A 13,452-nucleotide genomic window follows, 5' to 3' on the forward strand; every position below is an offset into this window, starting at 1 on the left:
TACCGGGTGCAAGCCCCGGAAGTGATGATTGATGCTATGTGATTCGTTCTCCACATTTCACTAGTTTCAATCCCACTTCTTCACCCCTGTGAGCATCACCCGATGCAATGAGTGCTAAGTGAGCTATTCAAAAATCATGAGAAATTAGTCAGTTACGACTACCTCTCATGGAAAATGGTCATACGTTTGAATGACTTACTTAACGCAGTTGAATCCCAAAAAATGATATCTAATATAATGCACTGCGTAAATCCCCCATACTTTAATTCAAAAAGAGTCAAGGGATCTCTACTTGAATGGTTCATGAGGCACAATACTTGCTAGGGTTTTGCAAATGGGGTAGCAAGCTAAGTGGGCTTGATTGTGGGGAAAACTCCACAGTTAAGCGCGCTTGAGCCAGAGGAGTTCTGGGATGGGTGACCTCCTGGGAAGTCCTGGTTACCGGGTGCAAGCCCCGGAAGTGATGATTGATGCTATGTGATTCGTTCTCCACATTTCACTAGTTTCAATCCCACTTCTTCACCCCTGTGAGCATCACCCGATGCAATGAGTGCTAAGTGAGCTATTCAAAAATCATGAGAAATTAGTCAGTTACGACTACCTCTCATGGAAAATGGTCATACGTTTGAATGACTTACTTAACGCAGTTGAATCCCAAAAAATGATATCTAATATAATGCACTGCGTAAATCCCCCATACTTAAATTCAAAAAGAGTCAAGGGATCTCTACTTGAATGGTTCATGAGGCACAATACTTGCTAGGGTTTTGCAAATGGGGTAGCAAGCTAAGTGGGCTTGATTGTGGGGAAAACTCCACAGTTAAGCGCGCTTGAGCCAGAGGAGTTCTGGGATGGGTGACCTCCTGGGAAGTCCTGGTTACCGGGTGCAAGCCCCGGAAGTGATGATTGATGCTATGTGATTCGTTCTCCACATTTCACTAGTTTCAATCCCACTTCTTCACCCCTGTGAGCATCACCCGATGCAATGAGTGCTAAGTGAGCTATTCAAAAATCATGAGAAATTAGTCAGTTATGACTACCTCTCATGGAAAATGGTCATACGTTTGAATGACTTACTTAACGCAGTTGAATCCCAAAAAATGATATCTAATATAATGCACTGCGTAAATCCCCCATACTTAAATATTGATTCTCTTTAGGAAGTGAAATTTGCTCCTATCTCCTGACATATTATGTGAACATCCGCTATCAATAGAACATTTATCATCCACATCACAAGAACAAATAACAATACCACATTTTCCTAATTGTTCCTCCTTTTTCTTCCACTAGCTCCTCGTTGGATCCTTTGTTGTGCATGTCTTTTAGGTTGCTGCTTTTGTACTAACGGTCTCATAGATTTAGGCATTAGGCAATCCTTGGCCATGTGTCCAAATTTGTGACACATAAAACATTCTACATGACCAAGATAAGAAGCTAAAGGATCTGATCTTTTGTTCCTCATACTAGACTTCCAATCTCTCATACCGGACTTGCAATCAACGACCTTATGGCCAAAAAGGCTACAAGCATAATATAAACCATTAAATAAACTTGTATACCTAAAGGAAGATATCATTATTTTTTGTCCAAACTGTTGCATGGATGTGTCCAATTTGCTCCTATAAAAGGTTGCTATATGTCCAAACTTATGGAAATTAAAACGCTCAATTTCGTTCATCAAAGGAGAAAATGAATTTTGTTTTCTCCTTTGAATTTTGCTACTATCAACTCTAGGAGTGAATGATTTTCTTGGCATAAATACTCCTTTCGGATCTCTTCTTTGTCATTGATGAAATTGTTGGCACTCTTCTTTAACATTGTCATGGCTAGTCATAAATTTCGTTGTAGGCTTCTTTGAATCTATCTTGTTAATCTTTCCTACATCTGAACTTGCATCTCCTCGTTGAATATTAGAGCTAGATATTCTCTCTGTTATGTTGCTCTTAATTTTTTCAAGCTACTGGTCTTTCTATTCCATTTTCTTTCTCAATTTATCTACTACATTTCTTACTGCTTCAACCTGATATTTCTTTTCTTATTGATTTTTTCACATTATTTATTCATTTCTTTTTGAATCTACCAGTTGGGTTCTCAAGGTAATGAGCTCCTCCTAGAGATTTTTCTCCTTCTTATCACATATCTACAAAAATTTCTTATAATCTCTATATGCAGTTGTTAGTTTTTCCACTTGAGAAACTAATTCTTTGATCACAACCATTATCGATTCATATTCAGCCTTAAAAATAAAAATATCCTTCTTATCTTCACTTAGTGGCTCTACAAAATCATCAGAATCATAATTCAAAAATTCCTTCAAAATATTACCTTGTGACACATCTAATTTGGATGAGATTTCACAATTTGCAGCTTCTTTTGCAATCTATTGATTTTCTTCCTTCTTCAAACTCTTTGTATTTTGAGACATCCTCCTCTTGCTTTTGGCCGTGATCCATGATCTACTCTCCAAGCGGTCAAGCTTCACTAAAGAGCACCCGCTCTGATACCAATTGTTGGAAACAATAATCACTACTGAGAGGGAGGGGTGAATCAGTAGTGATGGCCTTTATATCAATTTTAAATATTTTTCCACAATCTCAAACATACATGCACATTTACAACATTATCTCGTCAAAACATGTAAGCAGAAATAAACTCAAAACGTAATAACCATGATAAATAACCATGAGGAATATCAACACAAGAATGCACATACAAGAATACAAGTATTTCTGGTGGAAACCCTTTTGAGAGAAAACCACCCCACTGTCATTGCGCTGCTCAATTCTTTTATTATTCCGCTGAGAAAATCATACATGGATTAGCTTACACCCATAATCTGCAAGACTTGGATTCCTCTACAATAAGTTGGCATCTATTAATTCGGAAATCTATTTCTCTCACGGATCTATGGAAATCTATCAGCTAGAAGTTTTTAGGACCAACAATCCTCGCCTAACTACCATTGTAATATTCAACTCCTATTGGATGGATAAAAATATTCCTACTACTAAATTCGCCAGATCATTATCTATTCTAAAGCCTCGACACCTTCACTTCCTCCATGCAAACGACATTTCATAAATGTTTCACATTGGGTTCTTAATTCACTCAACATGAGAAACCCAACAACTCCATCATTCTGCTCATTAAATATGAATCATAAACTTTTCCTAGAGAGGGATTTTTCTTCTCTTCTACTCACACCAAAATACTGCTCTCAAACACACCATAAGCTCCCAATTTTTTTTATCACAAATAACACACAAATTTTGAATCTTTTTCTCAACTCTATCTCTAATTTTTCCTCACAAATCTATGATATAACTTTGCAAAAACTATGTGAGAAGCTACTGCAATCTATACTCACTCTCAATATCTTCACAATATCATTCTCTCACACTCTCAAAACAAACAACCAAATAACCTCACATCGTTCTTCTATTTATCATTTTTCTTTGTTAAGTAACTTACAGTGCTACAGGTTATGGACCACTCAACAATCCTTTTCACACACCTCAGATTTGGTTGAGATAGGATTCTTGACCAAATCAAACCACTTACTCCACTGGCCTTTTGATATATTCAACCTTGATCATCTTCTAGAGGTTCCATTACCTTTTCCGACCATATGCCAAAAAGTTCCAACCAAGAACATCACCACAACACCAAAATTAGCTTAGTAGCATGAGGAATCCATAGAAAAACTTGTGAAAAGGCACGACATCATGCATAACACAGGCTCCATTTGTCTGAAATTCCTCAGTCACTCCCATATGCTTGCCTTATAGCGACTGGAGCTTTTCAGCTGCTCACATGACTCAACATCCATGCAACTAGGGCAAAGGATGAAGGAAAACATATTTACTTAGCTCACAAACTGTTCCACCTTCTTCCAGAGCTTGAGAATCCTCTATAGGACCTATGGAAGTCAAGGAACCTCTACAACACTTCATCGAATCACTTCCACATCATTGTCATCATCATCAGTCAAACTAGGTTGACTTGAATACTAACCAACAACCATACTAGAACATGGGCCATCAAACTGCTCCACAAACACTCTACTAACAATATGCAGCTCCAATTCATGTTAGACATCCTCCAACACATTTACAACCATCTCAAGAATCCACTAACACATGTATATCCTCTCCAAAACCAAGGTATAACATCATCAACCATAGGAGGCCTAATCCTAAACATGGAGACCATGGAGACCATGGAGACCAAACCAATAGGGCTCCTCAACTCTAACTCTTGTAGCAGCCATAAATACCTATAGGTAACAACATGATAAAGAGGATCATCACATCTCCAAGCTATTATAAGGTAGTATACATGCCAAGGACCATCCATCACATCTCCACCATACACAAGCCACTTGCAGCCACACATGCACATGCATAACTAACTCACCTACAACCCAAACAACTAGGTTGACCTCAATGCCAACCAACAACACATCTACAACACTACAACACACATCAACTACTCCTTAGGGTTTCCAAGTTAATGTTGTTTCATTCATTGGGGTGGCTATGGTGGCTGGACATTTAAGTAGGAATTAAATCCTATTTATTATTATTAGTACTATCAATATTTTTAAAGTCACATACTAATTTTATATTAAGAGTTGCATGGATTAGACATCTCCCTCTTATTATTCTTATTAAGAAGTACTTTGATATTTCTATTTATTTTTTAACTTTAAATTATATTTGATTCTATAAATAGTAGGAAAATATATCATAACTCACTTGTCAAACTAGTACTCAATTGTCAAACCAGTAGAGGAAAACCATCTCTTGCTACTATCTGTGAATGTGGGTTGATTCATCACCCTTATTCAAGGGAAACCAAAGCACCTGGAATAATATTTTGGTAGCCATAAGGGGGTAGGCTTTCAGTCATGCAAGATGCCTCCAGGTCTTGGGTAGTTATCATGTTTCCTTACCTTGGAGAAAAACATTGAATATTCTATTATATACAACATAAAATATTTTCTTTTAACATTTTCTTTTTATATATAGATATACACTAAGTTGATTACAAAAATTAGTTAACATAAATCTTTAAATATTTTATTTAAGACTTGTTTTGAAATACTTTTGAAAATTGTAAGATTTAAAAATCTTACTCACACTTCATTTTTTTGTAATTTTAATTACTTTATGTGAAATTATATTCTATAATGTATATATCAAAACTCTTTATTTATGACTAAAAGCCAGCAAAACTTTTTAACACATTCTGATGTAATATCAACAATAAATCTAGTGACCATAATAATATTAACATTGTTGATCATACTTTTAATTAAAACTTTAAATAAGCATGCATATTCCTTTTAATATAAATACCATTTTTTTACTTAAAAAATATAAATTAAAACTTTAAATAAGCATGCATATTCCTTTTAATATAAATACCATTTTTTTTTCTTAAAAAATATTTTATTTATATTTTAAAAAACACACGTCAACGAATATGGACAGAATCACACATCATGGGCCTAAAATTGTATAGTGGCATTTTTAATCTCTACTTAGTAAGAGATCATATGTTTCTGTCTCTCCTATTAATTTGAAAATAACGATTTAAAAAAAATTGTGTGCAGGAATATATAAAAAAACGTGAAATAACTGGATTACCTTTAAATTCAACAAATTATTTATAACTATAATGTCCTTTAAATTGTTTGGCGAAAAAATAGAAATGACATTCAGATGGCCGTGTCTGTGCGAGACGGGGATTCCCAATACTTGTAGGAGCCATTAAAGATAGGAGTCATTAAAGATGCATTCACTGAATTGGAAAAACTGTACATGTTTCATATAACACTTAAAAGATGTGCAACAAAGTATAGGCATTCATTAAAGAGTCATTAAAGATATATACTAATTTTTAAATCAAATTGAATGGGAAAATATGAAAGAAGTATATATATATTCCTATATGAAAAAGGTCTATATGAAAAAGGTATATATATAGTTGGTGGTATTGATCAAAATGTACGAAATCTTCTAATAAAAAATATGAACAAAGTATATATATATATATATATATATATATATATATATATATATATATATATATATATATATATATATATATATATATATATATATATATATATATTCCAATATGAAAATGGTATATATATATAGTTGGTGGTATTGATTAAAATGCACGAAATTACAGAATTTTCACCTCGCACAAAGTTGTCGGTGTCGTGCACATGTGGAAAGAAAATGGACCGACTTAGACTTGCAAATTATATAATTAAAATTAATCAATTTTTCCATATTGCTACCGAAATTTGTTTACATTTACACCTACCATTAGTGTTTGTTGTGAAATAATTGAGAAAGAAATAACAACATAAAAGATTGGCTTTATTGACAATTCTGCCATCGGCCATTGAAAGTAACGAATGTCATTCCGTGTAATCCAAATTTTTTGACTGATAACTTCGAATAAAAGATCGAAATAATATTTACATTTAGAAAACCAGGCATAAGTTTGCAAACAAGTGATTTAAAATTATAGAACGCTGTGTTGTATTTTAAAATTATAGAATGTTGTGTTGTATTTTATATTTAATGTAGAAGAATTTTATTTATTTATTTCAATGTATAAATGTGTATTATTTACTAATATAATTTAAAATATATATGGATATTAGTTATGTAAAATTTCTCAGTAATATTGTAATATTGTCATTGATGTTAAAGTTCTTAGTGATGTTTATTTGTGTTAAGTTTAGGGGGAGTTTGGTGAGTTAAAAATGGAGTTTATAGCTTTGAAGTTTTGTAAGTATTTTTTCCTTAATGTCTCAATTGAAATGGGAAAACTAAGTGTTTCATTGTGCAGTCTTCTCAAAAACATTTTCAATGGTATATAACACTTAGTAGACTTCTAAGAGTTGATGAGAAACCAAGGTTTGAAGTGAAGGCATGTTTGGCAAGTAAGTTGAGGCAAAATTATCCAGGCACATACAAACAATCTGGGGTGCAAACAATTTGGCACGTGGATAGAAGATCCAGACATCTAGATTCATTTTGACTTATCTGGGTCAAGAAGGACATACAAGAGACAAACACATCTGGATATCCAAATATGCAAGAAATCAAGTGGTTAACACTTTTGCAAAATAAAAAATGACCGAGATCTGAATTTTGTTTTGAAGACAAGTTATAATTCCACATTTCTCTGGATTCCCTTTTAAAACATTAAATTCAAGCATCCACCCATCTTGAACGTTTTGCAATATGTAAAACTTGAAAATTTTGGGATACAGATTTTCATTGGAGGTTCATTAGTTCACAATTCCATGCTTTTCTCCTAGTTCTAGTGTAAAACTTTATATTTCAGCATTTGTCCCTCTAAAAATTTAACAAAGGAAATCACTGAGAAATAATGGAAAGCATAGTTTGTTCCATACCAGTGACAGGTGGCAATGTTGACATATGGAGGATCATGATTAGATGATGAGGATTAGTTGGAAAATGAGTTGGTGTACAAATGGTAATGAGCGAACTAGTATGATGACATTGTGCCTCTTAAATGTGACACATGGAAAATATTTTTGGAGCTTTTGGATGGCCAAGTGGCCTATTTCCATACAACACATGGTAGCATCATAGGATTCCTTATGGCATGTTGATGACAACATGACATCAACAACTTTGTGACAAAGAGTTGTGGTGACATGGTTTAAACATTGCACAATATGACATGTGGTTCAAGTGTAGTCGATCCAGGTGGATGTGATGAGGCAGGGTCGAAGGCTTTGGGACCCAATCTGCAAAATGAAAAATTGCAAACCCCCCCTTCATTTAATCATCATGCATACTGGGGGAGGTGGGGACCACAATGGATATGGATCGTTGGATCCATGAGGGTGGTTATTCATTCAAAGGACACTGAGGAATTTATGGGGGATTTAACCACAACGCTGACAAATTACAGATCCCCCTCCCCCACCAAGTAATTGTTGAGCATATGAGGGGGCTCCATAATGAATATCGGTTGTTGATCATGAAACAAATTAAATACAAAAAAATGTATAATGAATATCAATTGTTGATCATGAAACAAATTAAATACAAAAAAAATTGCTTGAGCCTTGCGACTGCTTAATGCATAGTCCTAGAGGCCTAGGCAGAGGGACAACACAATTGAGGGTCTCAAGGGCTCAAGTTGGAGGCTTAAGTCTTGAGACTGCGCAATGCGTTGTTTTGAAGGCCTGGGATAAGTGACTGCATATTTGAGGAACCCAAGAGGTCAATCTTGAGGCTTGAAGTTACCCAATGTGTAGTTTAGATAGGAGAATAAGTAGGAGATTGCGCAATTAAAGGGTTCAAGGCCTCAATATTGAGGCTTAAGGCTTGAAGTTGCCCAATTCAGAGTTTTGGAGGGAGAGAGGCAAAGTGATTATGCAGTGGCATAGTTCAAGAGCTCAAGGTTGAGGCTTGAGACTGCGTAGTGCACAGAGAAGGCTGAATGAGGCCGAGAGGCCCGGTCAGGGAGTTTTCCCAAATTTTACTTTGTGGGATTGATGAGATGAAGTTGAACAAGAACAAGACTTGAGCATGACCAAACACTTATATCATTTGATGACACAACACATGACACTCAAAACACATGAACAACATACTTTCCTCAATGTGACAATATTGCAACAATTCATTCCAAGTGTGACACTGAAGATACACTTTGCGACGCCAATGATGACAATTGTACGACAATTCTTGAAACTTTGGAAATCAGTACGATACATGTTTGCATGATGAGAACAACTCATTATCACAAAAATCAACTCTTGAAACACACTAGAACTAGCTTTTATACAATGTGTGACACTTAACATGCTAAAAGGCGACATTTTCTATAGGAGCAGGTAAAGTGCGAACGATACTTGTAGTATGTGAACAATGGTGAAAGTGACACATGCCAGAGCGAATATAACATGAAAGTGGTACTAATTAATGTGAAATAAAGCAAAATCGATAGCTGAAAACATGAAAATGACAAGTGCGAAAGCGAAGGTGTGCAAAAGAAATAGTTTGAAAAACTCACTGAAATAGAAGTACAAACATAGCCAAAAGTGACGGATTGTCAATGATAGTGTGCGCTAACTATCAACATGGGTTGAACATTACACGAACACTATATTGATGGATTGTGTTATGCTTGTTCAAGCTTGCGTAAAAGAATGCGGTCATGAACTTGTTATGACCGAGCATGTGTGAGCAAGTGACTTCGACTAACCAAGAAGCGACAATGAGACAACCAATCACAAGATCCACAGTAGGCTCTAAAATTCAAGTGCAGATAAAATTTTAGAGGGTGTTTGTCGTAGTGACAACATGATGTTTGTTATTATGACTGAGCTACAAAGGTTTAAAGCAGTGGAATATTGGTCGTTCAAAGAGGAATTATGGCAAGATGATTGTAGATAATTTACTAATATAGATGTATATGAAGCGAGATCTAATAAGCGTCCCCAAGGGTTAAAAAAGGCTCAAATGTCCCTTATCCATAAAAATTGGTGATGAAAACGACTCTATGATTTATGTTAAAATGACAGGGGAAGACGGATAGCATAAATGTTAGAATTGTATACCATACTTAAGCTTCTTAGTAGTCTATTACGATGTACAACTTCTCATAGTGATAAGCTACTATGCCATTAAAGCATTCCAATTGTAAAGCAAAGTCATAGTTCCATGAGTAGTATCAGAGGAATTCGGCATTGGGAATGTGATAGAAGCAAGTCATTTCCTGGAAGGGTGAAGTCTGCCTAACCTAGTTATAAAAACCAATTGCATCCATCACGTAGCAAAAAAATTCCTCATATAGAGACCCTAAGTACTTTGGCCCAATTGTCTCATCCATTATGAAAAAGTGCAAATTACATGCAATTAATAACAAAGAAGTTGTTCCACAACAATCACCAAGATGGATATTTTGATTTGAGGTCTAGCTGTTTATTAAACAAAATTCTCCACCCCTCTTTGGAGGAGTTGGAGTTGAGAAAGTTCCTACTACCTTGTCAATTGTAGAAGGTTCACATGAGAAAATCTGAAGAGATTCCTCAATGTGATATCCATTTGACATTCATTCACTCTGCTCTTTTTTGTTTATCAGTCGCTTTACATCTGCCCTTAAGTTTAATAACTCAGAAAGTACTAGACAAAAGGCACTTACCTATTTCAACCAATTGAGTAAAAAAGTATTTCCGAAGGGTTTGTTGAAGAAGAATCTATTATTTCAAAGATTAGGAAAATAAGATTCTTTGAAAACCAAAATGTATTATCACCAAAAAGGTAGTTCTTACAATTAAAAATTTCTACCATTATTCTCACTAAAAAATTAGATTGTTGCTCTTTGTTTGGTGGGAAAATAAACGTTTTTTGAATTTTTCTCAGAGAAACAGTAAAGAAACAAAATTCGTGAAAACATTAAAAAGAAAATGGGAAGAGAAAGAGAAATTGCTGTGGGAGAGACGTGCGACATGGTAAGAAAGTCACCGTATTGAGTAAAGGGGTAATTAGTGTGGCCGTATTGACCAACTATTTCACTGAGTAAAGGGGTAAGAAAGCCGTGCTGCCGGCGTCGAGTAAAGTAAAATACATGAAAGAAATGGACAATTAAAATAACGAATGCATATAAGAAATCATTCATAATAGAGAATTTAGCGATGCGGCCACTAAATACAAGTCGGTGGAGCGAGAATGGCGTTACATTTAATAACTTTGTCCATGAATTGGAAAAAGTGAAAAAATTTTAAAATCCGAGAATGGCTTTACATTTAATATTAAGTTCAGTGCGCTTTGTCCACGAATTGGAAAAAGTGAAAACCTAAAAAAATCCATGTTGCTCGGAACACGCAGAGCGAGAAAGGGAGAGGGGCAACAACACGGAGAGAATTCCATAATTGAGTAAAGGGATATATATTTATATATGAAAAGCATGCCTCGTTCATATCCATTTGCCCCGGAGTTGCTCCACCTGCCTCACGGTTTATTGTTGGCCTTATTTAAGAAAGATGTTTTAGAGACTTATAAAAGTCATTAAAGATTATAAGGGTAAATTGGAAAAAAACAAAAAAGGAAATAATACAAAGAGAATTCATGTTGGCGAAGATAGTTTTCAAATTCATTTGATGTATATTCTTTTCCATTATCAGTGCGAATAGACCCAATATGAGATTGTGCATCATTTTCAATCCATTTATGAAAATTCTTGAATGTTTGAAAGGCATCAGATTTGTTCTTCAATAAATAAACCCAACACATTCTGGTGTAATCATCAATACATGTCATGATATATTTATTTCCATTTGTAGAAGGAACAGGCATTGGACCACATAAATCTGAATGAATGAGTTCAAGCTTCCTATGTGCTCTTGAATGTGAATCATGAAAACACTGTTTGCTATGCTTTCCTAGAATGCAAGCATCACATTGCTTATGTTTCCTAGGAATTGTAGGCAAACCAGCAACACCATTTTTCTTCAATAAGCGGAGAGTTTCATAGTTTAAATGTCCAAATCTAGCATGCCATAATAAACTTGATGGAAGTGTACCTTCTTCATGATGAGAAATATATGAGAAATGTTGTGCATGAGCAGAGGTTCCTTGCAGTTTGAGAAGCTTTCTTCTTCTATTCCCCTCATGACAAGTGAGTGGTCAGATGCTTTTTTTACCTCAAGCTTGCCATCAAAAATATGAATGGAGTGACCTTGCTGGCGGATGTGAACCAAGGACAGCAAGTTTCTCTTGAGCTGTGGGAGATATAGAACATGATCCAGAAGAAAGTCTGGAAGACCAGGCAGTTTAAGCCTGATTGTGCCAAGCCCTGATGGCTTGATTTTTGACTGATCTGCAAAGTATACTGCTCCGTCAACATTGTCAGTGAAATCTTCAAAAAAATCTTTTCTATGAGTCATATGACAGGTTGCTCCTGAATCAAGGAACCAAGCATTTTTCGAAGAAGCAAGTGAAGCATTAAACAAATCTTCATTTACTCCAATGTTACATTGTGCCTCAATATAGTGAGCAGATTCAGGCGCTTTACCTTTGTCTATATCATCAGTTTTACCTTTCTGTTGGTTTCTTTTCTGCTCAATTTTGTCCCACGGTATCTTGCATGTAGAGGCATCATGTGATCCATTTCTTTTGCAGCGAATGCAATGTAAGTCTGCCTTTTCTCCTTGAGAATGTCTGCCCCCCTGCCTCTGAAGTATCTTCCTCTTCCTCTTCGTCCACCTCTTCCTCTTGTAGAATCTTGAGCAGGATGCTTTTCTTTATGAGCAAGGCACACAGTCTCTTCAGAAGATTCAGGGGCTGTCTTCTTTCCAAAGGCTTTCTCTCTTTTATCAAACTTTTTCACAAGAGAGTCAAAGGTTATATCTTTAAGATTTCCATTTGCTTGTAAAGACTCAAGATAATTGGAGTAAGTAGGATAGAGTGCCTTGAGAAAAGCAATAAGAGGGATATCCAGCTCAACCTTAGTGGATTTGATATCATGCATTATAGATTTTACTTCAGATGCAAGAGCAAGAGGATCATTATTTTTCAGTTCAAGAGTGAAGAGTTTAATCATGAGCTGTTCAAGTGCAGAATGTGAGTCATAGAGTTCTTTCAGCTTTTGTAAAGCTTCAAAGGCAGTTGAATATGATGAAATATGGCGACTTACTTCTTCATTTACAGATGCTGCGGTTAATGCATAGGCTTTGCTGTTCTTGTTTTCCCAAATGATGAGCTCTTTGTCTGATGTACGCTGCACTGGGTCATTGTTTGCGTCTCCGACACACACTCCTTTCCACAACTCATTGAAGATGAGGGTGTGTTTTATCATCTAGGACCATTCAGGATAGTTCTCCTTGCCAGTGAGAACTATTCCTACCATAGAGATGATTGAATGCATTCTGTAAAAATACTTCTGCTGATAAAAAAAAACTTCTGCTGATGTACAGTGAAATTGTACTCAGATATATTAAAAACAAAGGTATTATTTTGTCGTGGTATATGGGGGACAGTGTGGGAGCCAAACACAAGAGCGTTAATAACATTCCAATACGACAACAATAATAACATTCCAATCGTACAACGTTAATAACATTCATATACAACGTGGGATCAAACATCAAACAACTGTGCCTTATAATCCTCAACAGAACGGTGTAGCTGAAAGAATGAATAGAACAATCTTGAATATGGTACGATCCATGCTTTTCTTCAAAAATGTAAAGATAATGTTTTGGGCTGATGCTGTTCTATGTGCTGCATATATAAAGAATAGATGTCCATCTAATGCTATAAGAAACAAGACTCCTTATGAATTGTGGTATGGACATGTTCCTTCGGTAAAACATCTCAGGATCTTTGGTTCCACCTGTTATGCTTTGATACCAAAGGTACATAGAAACAAACTTGGTGC

Source organism: Pinus tabuliformis, chromosome X (genome assembly GCF_031772625.1).
Source record: "Pinus tabuliformis cultivar Carrire ecotype Pingquan chromosome X, CPIR1, whole genome shotgun sequence".
NCBI lineage: Eukaryota > Viridiplantae > Streptophyta > Pinopsida > Pinales > Pinaceae > Pinus > Pinus tabuliformis.